Source organism: Corylus avellana, chromosome ca11 (genome assembly GCF_901000735.1).
Source record: "Corylus avellana chromosome ca11, CavTom2PMs-1.0".
Classification (NCBI taxonomy): Eukaryota; Viridiplantae; Streptophyta; class Magnoliopsida; order Fagales; family Betulaceae; genus Corylus; species Corylus avellana.
In genome coordinates this window covers 17,216,493-17,227,778 of record NC_081551.1, presented here as the reverse complement: position 1 = coordinate 17,227,778, position 11,286 = coordinate 17,216,493, and the positions used below count along the sequence as shown (strand labels likewise).

Here is an 11,286-nt window from a genome sequence, read left to right as displayed (position 1 = left end):
AAATTTATTAGTCTTATTAATAAAGAGTAAATTTCATGCGTGATGCACCTTTGCCCACAGATAGGTTGAAATTTACTATTAAATTAACATTGGTTAATTTAAATAAGGTTATTTCATAGCATTAAAGTATATAATTTTTCTTGGTTACTGGATGTATTCCTACTGCTTTAATTATTAGTATTTTATGTTCCAATAACTCCTAGTGGTAATTTTTCCTGACTGAAAAGAAAAATGTGTTTTTCACTTTGGGGTGTTTGGAGACTGAATTGGCGTTTCGTGTGGACGAATCACCTTCTCCCACGGAATCAAGTACGCCACATGAGATTATTAAACATGAACGATTGTAGTGATTTAAATCGCTTAAGTTTCAACGTTCATTGAATCTCATATCAAGGAAAGCATTAGGGTTTTATTCCTTAGTGTTTTAGGGCCAAAGAAAGGTCATTGAGGAACATTTAGTGAGTTCCAATAAGGATTTGGCCTGCACCCTAATAGAAAAGCTTTAAAGTAAAACCTTTTACAGTTTCAAAATGTGCTTGAGCACATTATGGAAATGAAGGACATAACAGCTCATTATAAAGTCCTTAAAGGTTGAGTTTTTGAGTCATTATGGTCAATTTTATTCTCTCATCTAAATATGATATTTTTTCAAATATCTTGTGGCACACATAAGGATAACTGATCAATTAAGGAACTTCTGATCATGTGTGTTCAAGAAGATGAGAGATTAAGACTTGAGAATCCAGAAAGTTATTCATGTTAAGGGAAAAACCTTTATAGGCAATCATGTCCAATAGTTGATGAATGAAAACAAGGTGCCAACAAAGTGTTATGGCAATTAAGATACTTGTTTCTCTCACACTAAGGAAAATTATGGGCATATAAAGAATGATTGCATAAAGTATCATAAATTACTTGAAATAAAGGTAATCTCATACACCTAGTGTGTCATGAATCTCTTTTATTGACTCTCCTAAGGACTATGTGGATTGAATTTGGTTTAGCGGTCCATGTTGTCAACATAATGCAGGGTTTTCTAAATAATACTTGTTTACAATTGGAGGTTGTTGGGATCTATAGATTAATTTTAAAAATTCAGTTATGTCATTTTGACCTTAATAATGTTTTTATATATTCCACAATTCTTTTAGAAATTTAATTTCTATTTTAGTTTGTTAAAGTCAAATTTGAATATTGTTAAAATTTTTTTGGGTGGAATATTAAATTAATGGTCTATTTAAAATTTATCTAGATCCCAATTTTTAGAAAATTAATCCCTGCATATAAATGTTGACATAAAGCAGAGTCTTATGAATGAGAAAATCCTTTATATTATGGCATTGGAGATTGGAATATATCTCTATAAAAAATAAAAGGTCGATAAATGATAGAGTTTTTTTTTATGACTCTTGAAATTTATTACCTTTGGTATTTATGTGGATTGCATTAAGGAAAAGCAGACCAACTATACCAATAAAGGTGCCAACAAAAGGATTTTTTAAATTCTTGAGATCATGTACAAGTGTAACATTTTCCATACTTCTTGCCTTAATGGTTAGAGATATCCTATCTCTTCCGGTAATAACCATATAAGGTTTATGTATCTCTATCTTCTAAATCATAAGGTTTGGGCATTAATGCTTCCAGTACCTATAAGGTAGAAGTAGAGAAACAAAAACAAAATAAAATCAAGATCGTAAGATCTGATAGAGGCAGATAGTATTATGGTAGGTACACGAAAATGGGACATGAAAGGTAATGTTCTATTCTCCTAATGGAGTGAAGCCTTGAAAACCGCTGTGTATACATTTAACTCGATTCCATTCAGAGTTGTACATAAGACACCTAAATTAAGGAATGAATGGAACCAGGTTCAAATTGTTTACACATATGGGGTTGTCTTGCTATAGTGAGGATTTATAATCCACACCTAAGGTAATTAGCTTCAAGGACAACTAGCGAAATTTTATAGGTTATATAGTAAACTCCAAGGGGTTTAGGCTTTACTGTTCTTCATTTAGTCCTAGAATTGTTGAGTCTAATATTAAAAATTTCTAGAGAATGCTGAACTTAGTGGGAGTGCTTATCCTTAAGGGATTAAATTAGAGGAAGCACAAGAGTTGACTGAAGCCCCTTCACATGAAGGGTGTTTGATTGTGCTTAAGAAAAATCAAATTGATTATCTTCAAGCACAATCGGTTTCAGAAACAGTCAACTCATAAGGAACAAGTTCAGAATGAACCTACTCAGACTTTGTCAAAAGTAAATGAAGTAGGATTAAGAAGATTTTCTAAAATAAGGGGACCAACAATCTCTAGTGATTATGTTGTATACTTCCAGGAGTCTGATTTTTATGTCGGACCTAAGGACAATCCAAAATTTGTTTTCACATCTTTTTGGGTGGAGATAACTTCACATTGTGTTTCAATGCCATGAAGGAGGAGATGAAATCTTTGGCTAAAATTCAAGTCTGCAATCTTGTTGACTTACCAAAGGGAGTTGTAGCCATAGGCTGCAAATGGGTTTATAAAACCTAAAAGGATGCTTCCGGGTAATGTTGAACGATATAAAGTTAGACTTGTAGCCAATGATCTTACTCAAAAGGAAGGCATTGATTATCATGGTATGAGTATCTCATTTTGTTTTAGAGCTATATCAAAAGGATGTGAAAAACAAGAATAAGGATCTTAAGGAGGAGGTGTACATAAGACAACTTAAGGGGTTTTATTAATAACAGTCAGAAAGCTTGCAAATTAAGGATATCTATTAATGGACTAAGATATGTCTCTCATCAATGGTATACAAAATTTTTACAAGGTTATTACCTCACATAGGTTTATTGAGAACCTTGTTAATCATTGAATATACCTTAAGGTCAGTGAGAGTAAAGTTACATTTCTTTTAGTCCTGTATATAGATAATATTTTGCTTGCAAGCATTAATTTAGGTTTGCTACATAAAGTTCATCTCACTAAAGTTTTGGGAGAGATTCAGAATGAAGAACTATGAATCTTCAGTAGCACCTATTATTAAAGGGGATAATGTCCCAAATGTATTAGAACAAAGGCAAATGAAAAATATTCCATATGTATGCACAGGTCTACATTAGACCTGACATTGAAATAGCAGTTGGATTATTGTGTCAATATAGTATTATGGAATATGCAATGAACCAAGAACTACAGTTTAACCTAAAGATACACTTACCATTTGGTGGTGTTTATTCAGGTTTGATTTTTACTAAATGTGTAGATAGTAGAGAATCAACTTCAGTATATATGCACTGAAGATGCAGTAAGCAGACTATAGTTGCTACATCTACCATGAAAGCAAAAGTCATTACATGCTGTGAATTAATTACACAGGCATTATGGTTGAGACATTTTTGTTAAGGTCTCAAAATTGTCGATTTTATAGTTAGACCCATAAAGATCTTCTGAGTTAATTCTACTACAGTTATTTTTCTAAGAATAAACTGAGTAGAAGCAGAAGTATGTATATCGACATAAAGTATCACTATAAAAAAGAACATTAAGTGACAATAAGTGTCTATTAAGCATATAAGTGTTGAATTAATGATTACGGATCCCATGACTAAAGGTTTACCGGTAAAAGAAAGTATAAAGTCATGTGGAATATATGAGATTCATTAATTCATTTGTGCTTAGTTTCTCTTTAATTGGTCTATAGACATAAAAGTTATGTTATAAAAATTTTTGTGCGCATATATATATATTATTTTTATCCGTGGGGATAAAATTAAAGTTGGACCCGAATGACTTATAGGAAGTTCATTCATAAAGTACATTATCCATAAAGTACTCATTTAGGGAGGTATTATGCATTGTGATACATGGAAGGGACAGCTTATCATATAAAAGCTTTACCGCCATGATTCGTGTGTGGTATTCCTTGAATGAGTGGGAGGATTCCATGAATGGTTGGAATAAATAAAGTATTGGCCATATCATAGAATTGAACACCATAAAGAATTTATGTGTCATAAGGGCCAAGTGGGAGAATGTAAGAAATTTCATTTAAAATATGTCCCTTTATGTCACATATATTATTGTAATTATAAAATTACGGTGTTCAATAATTTATTCCAATTAAAGCTTATTGTGTAAATCAAATATTCTGAATTAAATTACTAATTTAATTCTTGTGGAACAAGTATTTGATTTCATTAAAGATTTTATTTTTGTGGAATCAATTAGCTATATTGATTTGATTTTTATTCCTTGATGGGAGGAATAATTAAGGTAACAGCTCTAATTGAGGGTCCCCTGACCTACCTATAAATAAGGCCTGTGTATTCCATCAATTGGCACTGACTGGTAGGCATAGGTCAGAAGAACCTCTCAATTGTTTAGTTTTTAGTTTGGTTGCTGTGGAGCTGTTCTTCAAGCTGCTTGAGCAAAGCAATGGCCGGAGGTACATATATGTATTAAACTATTTCCGCTGCTAATGTTATTGTTAATTAGCATTTAATATATATTGAATTTCTTACAGCATTTTCCTCTTTGGTCACTAGGATGTTTCCAAGTAGTCTTAACACTCTTCTAAACATCCTCATTTGCGGACATCAAGAAAGGCTCACATATAGGGGTATAAGCAAGCGAAGCTGCTCAGGATTGACTTGTATAAGCTCAACTCATGCTCAATTTTTTTTATTAAATGAATTGTTTCGTGAACACAAATCTTGGTTCGAATATTAAACAAAGTAAGTTCGGCTCGACTCGACTCGGTTAGGCTCATGAGCACGCTTGTAAACAAGCTCGACTTGTATATTTTTTATTAAGTAACAAATAACAATACAAATATATATATATATATAACACACACACACACACACACACACACATATATGTATGTGTGTGTGTATCTATATTAATTATAAATTAAGTAACAAATAACAATGGTCAATATATATTAAGCACGAGTTAACAGATATTGATGTCATAGATAAGTCTTGAATGTTAGATTGTTATGTATGTATCTATAACTTGTGACCTCGTAGCTTCGGTTATGATTTTCTCATAACTTTTGCTCTATGATGTAAGAGCTTTATACTCGTAATCATTCATCAATTAATGAAACTGGAATGATTTCCCTTAAAAAAAAAAAAAAAGTAGCAGTAATTAATTGATTATATCTACATTAAATATTAAAAGTGAATAATATTAAATAATCAATGCATAAAGTTAATCATATAATATAATGTCAATTCAGATACTTAATAATAATATTCATGTAATATAATAGGACCATATGTTCATATAAATTATAACATTGTGTTATATGATCTATATAATCATTACATCTAGTAATTTTATAAAAACATTAAGTACAAATACGTACAAATTATAGCCACATAAACATAATGTCCAATATAAGTATACAAATCCATACTAATATAATGATTAAGTATATGATTTAATATTCTAACTATCTAAACATTCTTAATCATACTTAGATACAATAACCTTTGGATCATCGGAATGATTCATATACTTAATCAAATATCAATATGATGTGATCATATTGTCTAGTATTATCATGTGAATCTATGAGTGTGAATAAATATTATTCATAATTTTCACAAATTATTGTTCAACAATTAGATTGTTACAATCACAAATTAAGTAGTATAAATTTCAATGAATTATTATTGAAATTTATATCACATAATCATGTTATCATATAATCAAACATATGATCATAGGGTATAACATTCATATAATCATTATATCATATGATATAATCATAGGGTATAAATCATTGTGCCATTTAATCATTACATCATATGATTACTATTAGATAATTAGAAATCATTAGATCATATTTCAAATGATCTTAGATCTAAGATAATATGAATTGCGAGAGCATTTGATAATACTTAGATAATATGATCGAATAATTTAAGTATTGCCATTAGATCATTAATAGTTTGAATAAATATGACTCATAATTATCCCATTTCTTATATATTATAGATATAAATATAAAACTCTACATAGATAATTTTCTTATTTAATAATAATTTTAAAAATAAACTAGTGTAAAATTTTGATTAAATACTTGAAAATTTTCAAAATTGTAAAAGACAAAATGCCCAAATTTACGGTCCCTACTAGTTGTCCTTTAGCCTGCCACTTAAATGCTTTTTGTTCCCCTTTCCAACACACATGACTTTTCCCCACCATCATATTTTTTCAACATAATCCCAACCCTCCAAATTCCCTCAATCTCCAGGCCACACCTAACCGAGACCATTACTATCGCAACCCGCATCTCCTCTACTCATCCTCCAAGTATTGAAGCTCTCATCCTCTTAACAACTGAAGCTCCCCAAATCTAGTGTTATGTTTCCTTGCTTACACGTCCCACCTACTCAGCCCTCATTTTTATGATTTTCCTGGTTGAGAGAAGAGAGGGAGTTGAGCTGCTGTGCGAGGTTTGTAGAGGAATGGTACGGTGGTTGAGCGGCGTTGTAGGTTCTTGAAGTGGGATTTGGACTTTTGTGTATTGAACTTAAACGAGCTGCTCGAGCTCAAACATAATTCCAACCCTAACAAGCCGAGCTGGAGCAGCATTTTCAAGCTCGAGGCAAGCTTGAGCCTAACTCCAAATTAAATAAGCCGAGTTTGGACAAGGAAAACTCGCCCAAACTCAACTTGTTTACACCTCTACTCACATACAAATTTTTGAGTAGGTGTAGTTGTTCCCATTAAAATGAGGAGGAACAGATAACGAAGAAGACATCTAAACAGGGGTCCAGGATCCACAAGAAAAGAACTTTTCCTTCAGAGTGTGTACCCACTCTGATACCAACTGAGAGATGTATAACATCAAGAACCGGTTTTGATCCCGCATGTAGTGGAAAAAACAAATAACTCACAATAGTTAATAATAATAATAATGAATAACAACTACTCTAGTTATAATCAATCAAGGCAACAAAAATAGCAATCACAACAACACGCAATTTTTTTTTTCACCAAGAAGAAAACCATGTACCGAAAAAAAACTTCTATGGGGCAACCCAACTTAGGATTCCACTCAATCAAAAGAAGAGCTAACTATTGGCAATACTAAACTTACAACCCTATGTCATTTTACGAAGACAGTCTATAGGACAACCCGCTCCTCACTTGTCTTTGCTCTAACTCCTCAATTGGCCATTCTTCAATGAGAGAACTTCTTACTAATCATCACTGGTAGACTTCTATTGGACCTAGTGGCTCATATTCTCTCAGGCATAGAGAGTAATATTAGAATATTAGTGGTTGGCTGAGTAGACTGAGCGGAGTGAACGGAGCGAAGCTCCGTTTACGGGGTATTTTGGGGTTTTTAAAAATATGTCTGTACAATTAGGGTTTTCCTATAAGTATGTTATGTTGTAATCCTGAATCATTAATAGTAAAATATAGCCACACTCTCCTATGGACATAGGCACATTGCTGAACCACATAAATCTATGTCTCGACTCTCTCTTGATCTCTCTTTTTTCGATTTGATATTATCCGTCATTGTTGTACACGATAACAACTTCTGTTGTAGCTTCAAAAGTGTAGTCACAACACGTTGTCTTGAATCTTGTTCAAGAGTCTTCACATGAACGAACTCTTGAATCACACGCAAGAACTTGTTCTTGGGGCTGATCTCTCAACTCTCACAATGGAGGCTCTGAAAATTGTGTCTCTAAGAGCTATTGAAAGCTTCATAAAGTAGGCTTTAAAAAGACATGTGTAATATGTGTGGCGGCATCCAGACATTTAAGTTTGCCATCCAAACAGGTAGGGTTTCTTCCATGTCCAAACCGACATCCTTCATGTCCGGACATCTCCTTCCAGAAGTCCTTACTAACTCTCTTCAGGTTGGGACCAATGTTTGATCTACCCGAACACCAACATAACCGAAGAGCTTTTGTTCGTAATACCGTTTGGACATCCAAGCAAACATAAGCGTTTTGTGGTTCAATGTGTCTAGACACTCATATGCTTGTCTAGACATCAGCCTACCCGAGAGTAAGGTTGTACAACTGGGCGGTTATTAATTGCCTAATAATCTCTAACCACTAATAACCGCTAATCGCTTTTGTAGGCGGTTGAAAAAACCTCTAATAACACATATGGCAGTGTAGTTAGCGATTTTAAGAGTAGACAGATGTGGTTAATAACCACTAACCGCCTACCATTATATATATGGGTAAGGCTTCCGTACGGTAAACCAAACTACTGTATATCTGCGACAGTTTGGTTGAAAGGTTGAGATTGCCTAAGCGTTTTTTAACCCCAAAGACTAACATGAAATCAAAATAAAAATTGACAGAAATTTATTCCGTTTAACACTTCTTTTTTTTTTTTTTTTATTCTACCAAAAATGTCTTCTCCCTCTAATTTCTCACCATACCCAAAACCGATCAGATTTGTTTGCTTTTCTACCCAAAACTGGCGCTCCATTTTCTTGCATCCCATCCCTAGCAAAGTTCTTCTTCTATCTTCTATCTTCTTCCAATTTTCTTTTCTTTTTCTTCTGTTTAATTTATGAATGATAATTATTTCGTGTAATTTTGATATATGATGGGCAAGATTTGATTTTTAGGGGGGAGGATTCGGTTTTGTTTCTGGTTTCGATCAACCAATCTCAATCTTAATCCCTCCTTGATAATATTTTCTAGAAAAGGAAATTCTGTCTTTGGTGGCTGAGGGCAAAGGAGGTAACATTTTATTATCATACACATAGAGTATCTTTAATAGTTGCCTAAAGCTATATCGGATTGGGGGAGGAGAGAGCCTTCGTTCTCGTTGGCCCTACCACAATTCTCCCACTTGGCTTATTATGAAGAAGAAGAAAGAAGAAGACGACTAAGATCTGGTCGGTTTTGGTTATGGTGAGAAAACAGAGAAAGAAGACGTTTTGGGTAAAAAAAAAAGAAAAAAAAGAAATAGAGTTAAACGGAACAAATTTTCGTCAATTTATTTTTTGATTTCATGTTAGCCTTTAGGGTTAAAAAAACGCTTAGGCAATGCGGTAGTTTGGTTTACCGCATGGAAGCCTGGTCCTATATATATATATATATACCATAACGACTTCGTTGACTTTGTTTGGTGTTTAATACTATTTAAAATAGGCCATAAAGAGTCCAAAACCCATTTACAAGAGGCCTAAGGTAACCCTCAAATACCAAATTAGGCAAAAAAGGCTCATACCTAAAAAACGGTTATATATTTCAGTTTTTGGTTTTAATAATTGATAATAGGCGATTATTTCAAAATTGTAAACTGCTTAAGCCGGTGTGGTTGCAGCTACTAAAATTTGATAACCGCCTAAAGCGATTGCAATTACGATTAGAGTCAATAACCGCTAACTAACCACTTGTACACCCCTACTTGAGAGGGTTATGTTCGCTCATCTGTCCAGACAGCTCAGGAAATGGTAACTCTCCAGAGCTGCCATGTCCGAAGTCATGTGTCCTTATTTGGACATCTTCTCTTGTCTTTTGTAGCAATTCTTCAAAAAATTCTACTACAGACTTAAGTACAAATTTACACAATCCTCAAAAACATAAAAATACGTTTCGGACACCGAATAAGCCAATTTATATATATATATATATATATATATATATATATATATATATATATATATATATAATTATAGACTATAGTATACGTGAGTAACTACTATTAGTATATTATATAAACTATACTATAAATTAATACATATTATGTTAGTATATTTTATACTATACTAGATAACTATAGTCTACAGGTAACAATGTGTCATTATAATTAACTAGAGAGTAGAGACTATAGTATACGTATATAACGTGAGTAAGTAGTAAGTCTAGTATACTATATATAATTAATTAGCTATATTATAAGTATTTAATATGTAAGCATTTTATATATTATAGTATATAATTATAGTTAACCATGTTCTATATTATGTTTATATATATAGTTAAATATGTTATAACTAGTTAATAGTATATTAACTATTTAGTTAATACTTAACTATAGTTCGTATACATAAATAAAATAGTTAAGATGTTCGTATATTAACTTATTAGCTAGTTAGTACTTAGAAGTTAATACTTATACTCTACAATATTATATTATTATGTATGTTTACATATTAATTAGCACACACATATATATAATGTGTGTCGTGTGCTAGACACGCATACTGGATCTTGGACAATTGTTTTGATGATCTGTCACTAAATTACACATATTCAAGGAACATATATAATATAAAATACTTATATACCTAATAACCAGTATACATATTTATATTTATAAAACCTATTTATAAATACACATACTTATGTCTTATATATATACAAACAAGCTAATAAGCCGAGCTGAACTTATCTGAGTTATGTTCACGAGCTTAACAATCGATCATCATGCTGAGTTTATACAAGTATATATCATTTAATATTCGAACAAGTTTTTGTCTTAACGATCGACTCATTTAATTAACAAACCAAGATCGACCAAGCCGAATTCGAGTATGTATGCTAGCGACTATGTTCGTTAACAGCCTTTACCACCATTAGATGTGTTAAGGTATATCAGATCAATTGTCAGTAATCTGAGTGACTGTCAAATTCTATCTTGTGCTCTTAAACTCTTGGTTTTGTAACTATTAGTACTCTAGTAATTCAGCTAGAGTACGTACAAGTGAAGTGAGGTACTAATTGATTTTTTTTTTAAAAAAAAAAAAATTCCGATGTGGTATTTAAATTCCTAACCCGTATCCATATTCTCATGCGACTTTTTCATTTTTGTAAAGTTATATCTAGTTTTTCTTCGGATAAATGAAAAGGAAAAGCCGATAAGGAAATGTTGAAAACTAGCGCCAAGGGCTATATAAGCAAATCCTTTTTTTAAATTTTTTATTTTCTGAGCTAAAATAATTTCTTTTTTTTTTTTTTTTTTGTTTCTTTTTTAAATTCACTACCCTTTCGTCCTTCCTTGAGACAAATGGCTTTCCAAGTACCTCAAGATTTTTAATCAAAAATGTGAAGAAAAGAAAAAGTCATCTAAATGGTTTTCAAACACATGCAATAGTATGGGTGTACAGTAGTGGATCTATGCACCATGAACGTCACCTTGCTGAGCGAATTACCCTAAAATCTTGGGTCGGCCAATTTGCTACCACCACCTCCAAAATTTTGCTTTTATGATTTACATGAACCTGCTATTTGACTCTTGTGGGTGACCTGATTCAGCATTGAAAGGATAGTTTTATGATGAACTCAAAGCTTACAAA

General features: G+C 32.2%; 1 protein-coding gene across 1 annotated transcript in view; it reads right to left on the bottom strand.

Annotated features, from left to right (window-relative positions):
* Window positions 1-11,286, bottom strand: part of LOC132165156 (protein NRT1/ PTR FAMILY 6.2-like) — a 14,308-nt gene that overhangs the window by 2,642 nt on the left and 380 nt on the right. The window lies entirely within an intron of this gene.